Source organism: Triticum urartu, chromosome 5, assembly GCF_003073215.2.
Source record: "Triticum urartu cultivar G1812 chromosome 5, Tu2.1, whole genome shotgun sequence".
NCBI classification, from domain to species: Eukaryota; Viridiplantae; Streptophyta; class Magnoliopsida; order Poales; family Poaceae; genus Triticum; species Triticum urartu.
This window is the reverse complement of record NC_053026.1, coordinates 377,739,407-377,752,301: the sequence shown is the minus strand read 5'-3', so window position 1 is coordinate 377,752,301 and position 12,895 is coordinate 377,739,407. Positions and strand designations below refer to the sequence as shown.

At 42.0% G+C, this 12,895-nt stretch overlaps 1 long non-coding RNA gene across 1 annotated transcript; it reads right to left on the bottom strand.

The window, feature by feature from the left end:
• Positions 1-621: 621 nt before the first annotated feature.
• On the bottom strand, positions 622-2,102 carry LOC125556037. Its single transcript, XR_007304979.1, has 3 exons — positions 1,979-2,102; positions 1,772-1,889; positions 622-877 (listed from the first exon to the last, which is right to left on the bottom strand). It is a non-coding gene; the product is annotated as an uncharacterized LOC125556037 (long non-coding RNA).
• Between the last annotated feature and the right edge of the window lie 10,793 nt (positions 2,103-12,895).

Here is a 12,895-nt window from a genome sequence, read left to right as displayed (position 1 = left end):
CAGATCCGATCACATTGAGCTAGAAAGAAAATTCATCAGGAAACAGATGGCCGGTGACTTACCTCCAGACGTTGAGGATCTCGTTGTGCCCGACGAAGATGCTGCAGAGCGCGTCGTGGATGGACTGCTCACAGCGATAGCTGCCGCAGATGAACTTGTTGTCCTGCAGGTAGTCCAGTAGCCAGGAATTAAAGATAGGAGGGCTAGAACTGAAAGAACTAACATCTTAGAAAGCAACAGGAGATAATTCATATATGCAAAATACATATGAAGTGGTCTTCACCAAATTTGTTGAAACATGAATGAAATGTTTTAGCAGTACCAATGATACATGTCAAATTAATTGTTCCTGTCATGACAATGTAAAAGTAGTACTTGCATGCCAATGAAGACTTGGTAGTGTCAGATTCTATGAGGTTCAGGACATGTGTAATTGTGCCAAGTTCACTTGTAATGCCATTATTCATGATCTGAACTTTATCCTCCACAAAATAAAATAACAGTTGATCCATGCGAATGATACTTAATTTTGAAGCTACTGTTAATTTATAAAATGAATATAAAGTGAGTTTATAAATTCAGAAATAGAAAATTCAGTTAGGCTACTGTTAACTAAATTTTGGAGTGTGTACTTAACAAAGGCTTCATTTGAATGTACAGTCAAATTAAAAAAATGTGTTCATGGGGCAGCAGCACTAAGAACTGAAAGAAAAAGGTGCAGAAAAAAGCTACTGAAAAACAATATCAGAAGTAGTGCAGACGTTGTTGAGGCGCTGACTGAACCATTGATAGTACTACCACTCTTCTTTTTTGCGTCCATTAGCGTGACAGTGAGGTTACAACCCTACCATCGACGACGACGACTAGGTTGCTGCTGCTGCTGTCCCAGAAACAGAGACAGAGGGAGATCCATTCAAGCTAAAACCGTTGGAAACAAGAAGACTGCTATTGCAAAACTATTCTCTACAGATATGTGTGAGATATCTTAGGTAATTTTTTTAAGAAACAAACGCAACAGTGTAGACCCTGCTTGACTCCGTTGTTTATTTGTTTTGCTTGAGCTGCATGCAGGAAAGAGAGCTCCCTTTGAATGCAACACATATAGCTTGAAACGGAAAAACCTATATGCATCGCTCTGCACAAGTATTTCAAAGACACACGACGCAATTCATTTATCGTGGCAATGCTTACTGGAAGTCTGATGCAGCCAACATACTAAAACTAAGCTGCACTATCCAGAGGTTACAAGATTTGGTGTATATATAGTCATAATAGCACGTGGAATTCTTCCATGGCTTATTAGTTGTCTGCACTATGTGCAGAACAGGACCAGATTCTTGGACTGAATTTCATGGATTTTATATTATTCACATCTGCCAAAATGAAACCTGGTAGTGGTAGATACACGATTTCAGGTGCTGGACTCAGTTGAATTTACTTCCCCCTTCCCTGCTATGGAGTGCGAGCTACATAGGATGAGGATCATCAATTAACTGTCTACTGCACTTGTTGAATTGGATCATAAGACCAGAAATAAATCATCTATGAACTGAAACCTTCATTCCCCCCTTCAAAAATACCAAGCGACCAACTGTAGAGCTCAGCTACGGCAGACGGGCAGAGAGATTTCTACGCCATACACGGGATCGGGACTGGGGGTACGGAAGGATCCACGGGCAAGAGCCCTGGTTCTGCCTTGAGCTCCCTTGCTCCCTAGGGCATCGTCGTACTGATGCAAGGGGTGAATCGGGGCAGAGCGGAGAGGGCGTACCTGACTGTTGGGCAGACGAATCGGAGCTTCCCGATCGGGCCGCGCGACATGGATGACCTTTGGTGCCGGCGGCATGGATGACCTTCATCCGCGCGATGGGCTCCTCCAGCTCCAGAATCTGAAGAACCAAATCCGCCCTCTAGATCAGACAACACATCCCCACCCACATCGCAGTTGAGGAGGAGGATGAAGGAGGGCACGGAGTACCTGGAGGTAGCGGCCCATGAGGTCCCACTGGTTGCCGCGGTTGCCGATGTCCGCGCGCACCTTCTACATGATGAGCGAGGAGAGCCGGTCCAGCACCTCCTCGTACTCCCACGCCGCTGCACCACCTGCACATCAATCCCCACCCCGCCGCACGAACGCGGCAGCCATCAGTACAGTACCCAGCCCAACACGCACCACTAGTGTCACTCCACGAAGCTAGCAAGCCCCGATCGGGTCGCGTCGCTCACCTGCGTGCTCCATGGCGCGGGGGACGAGGAGGACTCCATGGCGCGGGGGAGGAAGCGGCGGGTGCGGGAGGAGGCGAGCGGCGAGGAGAGGAGTAGGCGGCACCGGAGGCTGGCGGCGGCGACGAGAGGGGGGTGAGGCATGGGCGGCGGGGCAAGATGCGGCCGGGGCTTCCCGATCTAGATCGAAGTCGAGGGAGGTGGGTGGGTGTGTCAGGAGGAAGGGGAGGGGAGAGAACATGACTAGAGGGAGGGGATAAGGGGTGATAGCAATGGCGCACTGGTAGGGGTGCACCATACGTATAGATAGCAATGGCGCATCTCTTACTGGTGCGCCATTACTAGTTAAAACTAGTAATGGCGCACTATCCCCTGATGCGCCATTAGTATTTTTGAAAAAAATAAAAAAATTACTAGTGGCGCATCGTGGATGTGATGCGCCATTAGTATTTGGACACTAATGGCGCACCAACACATGGTGCGCCATTAGTATATAGTAGTGGCGCACCACATGTGTGGTGCGCCATTAGTGTCCATATTATCAATAGCCCTTTTCCTAGTGGTGCGGCGAGGGCAGGAAAGGGGAGAATTGATAGAGGAGGAGGTCTAGGGCACCGGGGCGGTCTTATAGGGAGGCCAGGGATCCCTCCGGACATCAAATCGATCGGACTGTCGACGTGGCGTCCATGGATGCCCTGTCGTATAGAAGAGGAAGACGATCCACAGGAGTTTGTTGCTGGTGGGCTAGCTGGGCTGATGGAGGTAAGTGAGGTGGGCTGGTTGAAGGGAAATGGCCCAAGTGGCTTCGGATAAGGTGAGGCCTTTCCTTTTCTTTTAATTGTGCCCATAAATAGACAACCGTCAAAAGGGAAAAGCCAGGGATATTGGGGATGAATTTGAAAGAAGTGAGAATATCTCTAGACTCCTGGAATTATGAAGGATTTTAATAAATTGATCTGGCAATTTTTAGAGGTAGGAAAATAATTGAAGTTTGAATTTGAGCCATTTTTGAACACAACCAAATCAACCTCAAATGAGCTAATTTTGACAAAGGGGTTAAAGGCAAGGTATAGGGTTTATAGAAAATAAGCGAACATTTACGGAGGAGGGAAAAAGGTCACTTGTCAAAATGAAAGAAAGAAGAAGGAAGGAGGAGGTGATGATGCATGATCATACATGGAGCATTCAACAAACATAATGTAGGGGAAATGCACATGAGGGACTTGGAACAACATGGATGACACAATGCTATAATATGATGCATCAGGCAAAGGATGGCATAATGCAAAATGACAAGAGGCTCAATCCAACAAAATGAAATGGCACAGTGCAATATAATAAGAGATGAACATGATGCAATAAACAAAATATGGCAATGGCACTTAGCATGATCATGGCATAAACACATCGGAATGAAATATGCAAAACAATTATGACAATGCAACAAACACAATAAACACACGACAACAACTAAAACAAAGGAAGGCATCTGGAGCATCGGTCTCGGGGCGTCACAGAACACTTCATTCACACAAAACTTAACCAAAATTTTAGTGGCGGGGTTAGTGAATATGGCAATGAAATCCCATCATGTACTGCTCTAACATTAGTGTATAATTATAATCAAATATTATCCATTGTATGCTATCAAAATTCTGTGGCCCCAAGTCAATGAGGCTTCAAAAAGAATTCAAACATACACAAATTGTGAAGCTATAACAGCAATTTGTGAAAACAGGACAGTCTATAAAGATTTGAACATCCACCATACTTCTGTAACTCTACAAATTCTGAAAAATTAGGACCAAATAAAAAAATTGTATAGCAAGACTGTGCAAAAAGTTTCAGAAACGTGTGACACTCCAGTAAAAAAATGTAAAATCACGCACTACAGCCAAAGTTTCTGTTTTGCACCGCACATACCAACAAGCTCCCACATGTACAAGGGAATAATTGTTTTTGTTCAAAAGTTTCTGTAATTGAGATTCACAAAGTTTCCATGGGCATGAACAAAGTTCAAGGCTAGCTCCCACTTTAACAATGCTCGTCTCTCTCACTTTCACTTTTCTTTTTGAAAAAGTTTTAGGTTCCCCTCTATTTTTTAAAAAACTTTATAAAAGCACTCAACAGAAATAAATGACTCTCTAAACCTTCCGGGTTGTCTCCCTGGAAGCGCTTTCTTTAAAGCCATTAAGCTAGGCATATGGTGCTCAAGTAATGAATTCACCCGGATCCCAAGGTATATCAAAGCCAAATTTAATTAGCAATGATTTGGCATTTAGTAGTGAGCAAAAGGCAACATATATCATGCAATGACTAAGTCTAACTCTCTTCCTATGCATCGGCATGTCATACAAGAACAATTCATGCACATCAAGTAAAGGCCAATGCATAGTATAAGCAATTTCTTGCAATTTTGTTGTGTTGGAAACATAGAGAGGCGGATGTAGTTCCTCTCTCATAATAATTGCAAGTAGGAGCAGCAAGCACATGCATATTATATTCATCAAAAACATCATGTGTAGTAGTAAAACGCAACCCATCAATATAATCCTTAACAAGTGCAAACTTCTTTGAAATAGTGTAGTTGGGAGAACTCAAAAAGCTAATAGGACTATCATGTGTGGGTACAACAGAAACAATCTCATGTTTAACATAATGTATTATAGCAAGTTCATCTCCATAAGAATAATTCATATTGGCATCTTGGCCACAAGCATAGCAAGCATCATCAAAAAGGGATATTTCAAACGAATCAACGGGATCATAGCAATTATCATAGCATTCATCCTTCGGTAAGCATGAAGGGAAATTAAACAATGTATGGGGTAAAGAGTTACTCTCATTAGAAGGTGGGCACGTGTGATCAATCCATTCTTCCTCCTTTTGTTCTTCGCTCTCCTCCTCATCTTTTTCATCCAATGAGCTCACAATGTCATCAATTTCTTCTTCCATAGACTCCTGCAAAATATTAGTCTCTTCTTGGACAGCAGAGTAGTGCTCAATATATGGTTTAACATAGGCATTAGAAGCATAGTTGTCATAGAAATATTTAAGTATGGCAAAATTTTCAGATTTGTAAAGAGTAGCATCATACTTTTCAATCAAAGAATCAATTTCATAAGCACCCTTAAAAGCAAAAAATTATTAAATTTGCTGAACATTATAGTAATTATAAACACCATTAGCATTAGAAAATACGATTCCATTGTCGCTAAACACACATTGGTAAGGAAGGTGTTTCTTAGGGTCCTGAGAACAACAAGTGAAATCATATATTTCACATAAATTCCAATCATAGCATTGCATAGTATTAATTTGATGCCATACAAGTTTCCCTTTTTCAGATAAGCGGTGTCGCACATAACAAGCATGATCATCTAATGATTTGCCCTCAACTAAGCTAGTTGGGGTTTCAGCACGAGCACATAAGGATTGAAGATGATCCAAGTAAAAAGATTCAGCAGTACGATAGATTTTGGGTGGTTCTTCAACCATTGGTTTTGTAGGTACAACTAATTTTTTTGGTATTTTGCGTTTCCTACCCGTGACTAAAGATAAAAAACAAGAGCAAAAAAATAAAAACTACTTAGTGATAAAGAAAACAAGCACACACGAGAATATTCACCCCACACTATTGCTCCCCGGCAACGACGCCAGAAAAAGGTCTTGATAACCCACAAGTGTAGGGGATTGTTTGTAGCCTTTTCAATAAGTAAGAGTGTCAAAACCAATGAGGAGCTAAAGGTAAAACAAATATTACCTCAAGTTCTATCGACCACTGATACAACTCTACGCACACTTAGTGTTTTCTTTACCAGGAACAAGAATAAAACTAGAAGTAGTTAGCGAGAATAAAACATAAAATAAATTGCAAGACAATAAAAGTAGTGTAGTAGCAAGCTTTTTGTAACACAAGAGAAGGATTTGTCCCAAGGCAGTCGATAAAAAGTACCAGTAATCACTCTTGCTATTTTATATGAGGGAGAGGCATGAGCTAACACACTTTCCATACTTGGATCATATGCACTTATGATTGGAACTCTAGCAAGCATCCGCAACTACTAAAGATCATTAAGGTCATAAAACCCAACCATAGCATTAAGTATCAAGTCCTCTTTACTCACATATGTCATACCCCCCTTACTTGGGTTTAAGCTTCTGTCACTCTAGCAACCCACCATAACCATGAACATATTGCAACACCCTACAGCAGGGGCCCCTCACATTTGCGTGAGAACGGAGAGCACCGTAGCACAGCACCAAAATAAAATATACAATCATACCAACCAAGATCATGATTATGCCATAGGACAAAATAAATCTACTCAAGCATCATAGGATAACCACATATCATTGGATAATAGTATGTAGTGTTGAGCACCATGTTTAAGTAGAGAATTACAGTGGGAATAGAGAGGTTACACCGCTGCATAGAGGGGGAGAAAGTTGGTGTTGATGGTAGCAAGATTGTTGATGTAGATCATCGTCACGATCCTAGCCCAAGTGGCACTCCGGTGCTACCGGGAGAGAGGGGGAGAGAGCCCCCCTCCTTCTTCTTCCTTGGCCTCCTCCCTAGGTGGGAGGAGGGTTCCCCTCTAGTCCATGGCCTCCATGGCTATGGAGGGGCGAGAGTCCCTCCGAGATTGGATTTGTCTCTCTGTTCTCTTCTATTTCGCGTTCACCAGATCTGGCCGAAACCGTTTCTTATATTCTGGGAGATCCGTAACTCTGATTGCATTGAAATTTTAACACGATTTTTTCCGGATATAAGCTTCCTTGTGCCCGAAGTAGAGCTCCAACTGATGTACGAGGTGGGCATAAGACACCTGGGCGCGCCTGGGCCCCCAGGCGCACCCTCGCGGGTTGTGGTCACTGTGGGCCCCCTCTTTCGATGATTCCAACTCCCAAACATCACAAACATTCCAAAATAATTCTCCATAAAATTTTATTGCATTTGGACTTCATTTGATATGGATTTTCTATGAAAAAACATGCAAAACACAGGAACTAGCAATGGGCACTGGATCAATATGTTACTCCAATAAATCATATAAAAAGTTGCCAAAAGTAAGTACAAGTTGAATAATATTGGCATGGAACAATCAAAAAATATAGATACGATGGAGACGTATAAGGGTCTTTCATTGAAAAATCCTTATTCAAGTATCCTTTTATGCTATTCAGAAAATCTATATCATTTCCAATCAACAATATGTTATCCACATATAATATCAGAAATGCTACAGAGCTCCCACTCACTTTCTTGTAAATACAGGCTTCACCGTAAGTCTGTATAAAACCATATGTTGTGATCACCTCATCAAAGCGTATATTCCAACTCTGAGATGCTTGAACCAGTCCATAGATGGATCGCTAGAGCTTGCATACTTTGTTAGCACCATTAGGATCGACAAAACCTTCTAGTTGCATCATATACAACTCTTCTTTAAGAAATCCATTAAGGAATGCAGTTTTGACATCCATTTGCCAGATTTCATAAAATGCGGAAATTGCTAACATGATTCGGACAGACTTAAGCATCGTTACGGGTGAGAAAGTCTCATCATAGTCAACCCCATGAACTTGTCGAAAACCTTTTGGAACAAGTCAAGCTTTGTAGACAGTGATATTACCATTAGCGTCCATCTTCCTCTTGAAGATCCATTTATTCTCAATGTCTTGCCGATCATCATGCAAGTCCACCAAAGTCCCCACTTTGTTCTCATACATAGATCCTATCTCAGATTTCATGGCCACAAGCCATTTTTTGGAATCTAGGCTTATCATATCTTCTTCATAGTTTGTAGGTTCATCTTGGTCTAATAACATGACTTCCAGGACTGGATTACCGTACCACTCTAGTACGGAATGTGTTCTGGTTAACCAACGAAGTTCAGTAGTAACTTCATCTGAAGTTTGATGATCATCATCGTTAGCTTCTCTCTAGTTTGTGTAGGCATCACGGGAATGGTTTTATCTGATGTACTACTTTCCTATTCAAGAGAAGGTACAATTACCTCATCAAGTTCTACTTTCCTCCCACTCACCTCTTTCGAGAGAAACTCCTTCTCTAGAAAGGACCCATTTAGCAATAAAGATCTTGCCTTCAGATCTGTGGTAGAAGGTGTACCCACTAGTTTCTTTATGGTATCCTATGAAGACGCACTTCTTTGATTTCGGTTTGAGCTTATTAGGCTGAAGCCTTTTGACATAAGTGTCGCAACCCCAAACTTTAAGAAATGACGGCTTTGGTTTCTAGCCAAACCATAGTTCATACGGTGTTGTCTCAATAGATTTAGACGGTGCCCTATTTAACGTGAATGCGGCTATCTCTAATGCATAACCCCAAAATGATAAAGGAAAATCGGTAAGAGACATCATAGAACGCACCATATCTAACAGAGTACGGCTACGACGTTCGGACACACCATTACGGTGTGGTGTTCCAAGTGGAGTGAGTTGTGAAACTATTCCACATTGTTGTAAATAAAGGCCAAACTAGTAACTCAAATATTCGCCTCCGCGATCAGATCATAGAAACTTTATTTTCTTGTTACGATGATTCTCCACTTCACTCTGAAATTCTTTGAACTTTTCAAATGTTTCAGACTTGTGTTTCATCAAGTAGATATACCCATACCTACTCAAATCATCTGTGAAGGTGAGAAAATAACATTACCCATCGCATGCTTCAACACTCATCGGACCGCATACATCGGTATGTATTATTTCCAATAAGTCATTAGCTCGCTCCATTGTTCCGAAGAACGGTGTTTTAGTCATCTTGCCCATGAGGCATGGTTCGAAAGTATCAAATGATTCATAATTAAGTGATTCCAAAAGTCCATCCGCATGGAGTTTCTTTGTGCGTTTTACACCAATATGACCTAAACGGCACTGCCACAAATATATTGCACTATCATTATCAACTTTGCATCTTTTCGCATCAATATTATGAATATGTGTATCACTACGGTCGAGATTCAATCAGAATAGACCATTCCTCAAGGGTGCATGACCATAAAAGATATTACTCATTTAATTAGAACAACCATTATTCTCTGAGTTAAATGAATAACCATATCGTATTAAACAAGATCCAAATATATTGTTCATGCTCAACGCAGACACCAAATAACAATTATTTAGGTCTAAAACTAATCCCGAAGGTAGACGTAGAGGTATCGTGCCAACGGCGATCACATCGACCTTGGAATCACTCCTGACGCGCATCGTCACCTCATCCTTAGACAATCTTTGTTTATTCCATAGCTCCTGTTTCGAGTTACAAATATGAGCAATCGAACCAGTATAAAATACCCAGGTGCTACTACAAGCATTAATAAGGAACACATCAATAACATGTATATCAAATATACCTTTGTTCACTTTGCCATCCTTCTTATCCGCCGAATACTTGCGGCAGTTCTGCTTCCAGTCACCACTCCCTTTGTAGTAGAAGCACTCAGTTTCAGGCTTAGGTCCCTCTTTGGGATTTTTCATGGGAGTGGCAACTTGTTTGCCGTTCTTCTTGAAGTTCCCTTTCTTTCCTTTTCCCTTTTTCTTGAAACTAGTGGTCTTATTAACCATCAACACTTGATGCTCCTTCTTGATTTCTACCTTCGCTGATTTTAGCATTGCGAAGAGCTCGGGAATTGTTTTCTCCATCCCTTGCATATTATAGTTCATCATGAAGCCTTTGTAGATTGGTGGCAGTGATTGAAGAACTCTGTCAATAACACTCTCAACTGGAAGATCAATTCCCAGCTGTGTCAAGTGGTTATGATACCCAGACATTTTGAGTATATGTTCACTGACAGAACTTTTCTCCTCCATCTTGCAGCTATAGAACTTGTTGGAGACTTCATATCTCTCAACCCGGGCATTAGCTTGAAATATCAATTTCAGCTCCTGGAACATCTCATATGCTCGATAACGTTCAAAATGTCTTTAAAGTCCCGGTTTTAAGCCGTAAAGCATGGCACACTGAACTATAGAGTAGTCTTCAGATCGAGCTTGCCAGATGTTCATAACATCTTCATCAGCTCCTGTAGCAGGTCTGTCACCTAGCGGTGGATTGAGGACAGAATTCTTTTGTGCGGCAATGAGGATAATCCTCAAGTTAGTCCATGTAGTTGCTACCATCATCTTTCAACTTAGCTTTCTCTAGGAACGTGTTTAAATTTAGGGGAACGATAGCACGGGCCATTGATCTACAACATAGATATGCAAAACTATTATGACTAAGTTCATGATAAATTAAGTTCAATTAATCAAATTACTAATGAACTCCCACTTAAATTAACATCCATCAAGTTATCTAAGTGATACGTGATCCAAATCAACTAACCCATGTCCGATCATCACATGAGATGGGGTAGTCATCAATGGTGAACATGTCTATGTTGATCATATCTACTATATGACTCACATTCGACCTTTCGGTCTCCAGTGTTCCGAGACCATGTTTGTACATGCTAGGCTCGTCAAGTTTAACCCAAGTATTCCGCGTGTGTAAATCTGGCTTACACTTGTTGTATGTGAACGTAGAGTCTATCACACCCGATCATCACGAGGTGCTTTGAAATGAAAAACTTTAGCAACGGTGCATACTCAGGGAGAACACTTTTATCTTGAAATTTAGTGAAGGGATCATCTTATAATGCTACCGCCGTTCTAAGCAAAATAAGATGCATAAAGGATAAACGTCACATGCAATCAAAAATATGTGAGATGGTATGTCCATCATCATCTTGTGCTTTTGATCTCCATCTTCAAAGCATCGTCATGATCTCCATCATCACCGGCTCGACACCTTGACCTCCATCGTTGCGTCGGGGTCGTCTCGTCAACTATTGCTTCTAAAATTATTGCTACTCATAGCATAAAGTAAAGAAATTACATGGCGCTTGCATTTCATACAATAATTAAGAGACAACTCTAAGGCTCCTGCCAGTTGTCGATATTACAAAACATGATCATCTCATACAACAACGCATATCACATCACGTCTTGACCATATGACATCACAACATGCCCTGCAAAACAAGTTAGACGTCCTCTACTTTGTTGTTGCAAGTTTTACGTGGGTGCTACGGGCTTCTAGCAAGAACCGTTCTTACCTACAGCAAAAACCACAACGGTGATTTATCAAGTTTGCTATTTTAACCTTCTTCAAGGACCGGCCATAGTCAAATTCGATTCAACTAAAGTAGGAGAAATAGACACCCGCCAGCCACCTATATGCAAAACAAGTTGCATGTCTGTCGGTGGAACCGGTCTCATGTACGTGGACATGTAAGGTTGGTTCGGGCTGCTTCATCACAATAATGCCGAATCAAAATAAGATGTTGGTGGTAAGCAGTATGACTATCACCGCCCATAACTCTTTGTGTTCTACTCGTGCATATCATCTACGCATAGACTTGGCTCATGATTCCACTGTTGGGGAACATTGCATGGAAAACAAAAAAAATCTACGCACATGCAAGATCTATCCATGGAGAAGCATAGCAATGGGAGGGGAGAGTGTGTCTACGTACCCTCGTACCATAAGCGAAAGCGTTTGGTAACGTGGTTGATGTAGTCGAACTTCTTTGCGATCCAACCGATCAAGTACCGAACGTACGGCACCTCCGCATTCAGCACACGTTCAGCTCGGTTACGTCCTGGCCTTCTTGATCTAGCAAGATGGGAGAAGTAGTAGATGAGTCCTGGCAGCACGATGGCGTGGTGACGGTGATTGTGATGCTATCGACGCAGGGCTTCGGCTAAGCACTATGAAAATATGACAGAGGGACGAAAATGTGGAGAGGGGCACTGCACACGGACAAGACAATGTTGTGTGTCCTTGTGTGGCACCCCTCCCCAATATATATGTGTGGGGGAGAGGGAGGCAGCCAGGCGCACCAAAAAAGGTGGCCGGCCAGCCCTAGGGCTCTGATACGTCCATTTTGCATCATGTTTTCCTACTATTATTTATAATGTTTTTATGCATAATAATGCCTTTTTGAGTAATTCTAATACCTTTTCTCTCATAATATGCAAGGTTTACATCAAGAGGGAGAATACCGGCAGCTGGAAATCTAGACCTTAAAAAGCAACGTTAGGCTGCCTATTCAGCACAACTCCAAATGAGCTGAAACTTCACAAGGATTTTTTTATGGAATATATAAGAATTATTGGAGCAAATAAGAACCTGAGGGGCCCCACCAGGTGGGCACAACCCACCTGGGCGCGTCAGGGAGCTCAGGCGCGCTCTGGTGGGTTGTGCCCTCCTTGGCCCACCTCTGGTGCCCATCTTCTGGTATATAAGTTATTTTGACCTAAAATAATTAAGGAGAGGACTTTCGGGACGAAGCACCGCCGTCTCGAGCTGGAACTTAGTGGTTTCATGTGAATGTCGACTACATGACACTTCACCATATCTAGGCCTAAGGGAATGCATTGTGGAGTAGTTATTAGATGGGTTGCTAGAGTGACAGAAGCTTAAACCCTAGTTTATGCGCTACTTCGTAAGGGACCGATTTGGATCTGAATGTTTAATGCTATGGTTAGATTTTATCTTAATACTTTTCTCGTAGTTGCGGATGCTTGCGAGGGGGTTAATCATAAGTAGGAGGTTTGTTCAAGTAAGAACATCAACTAAGCACCGGTCCACCCACATATC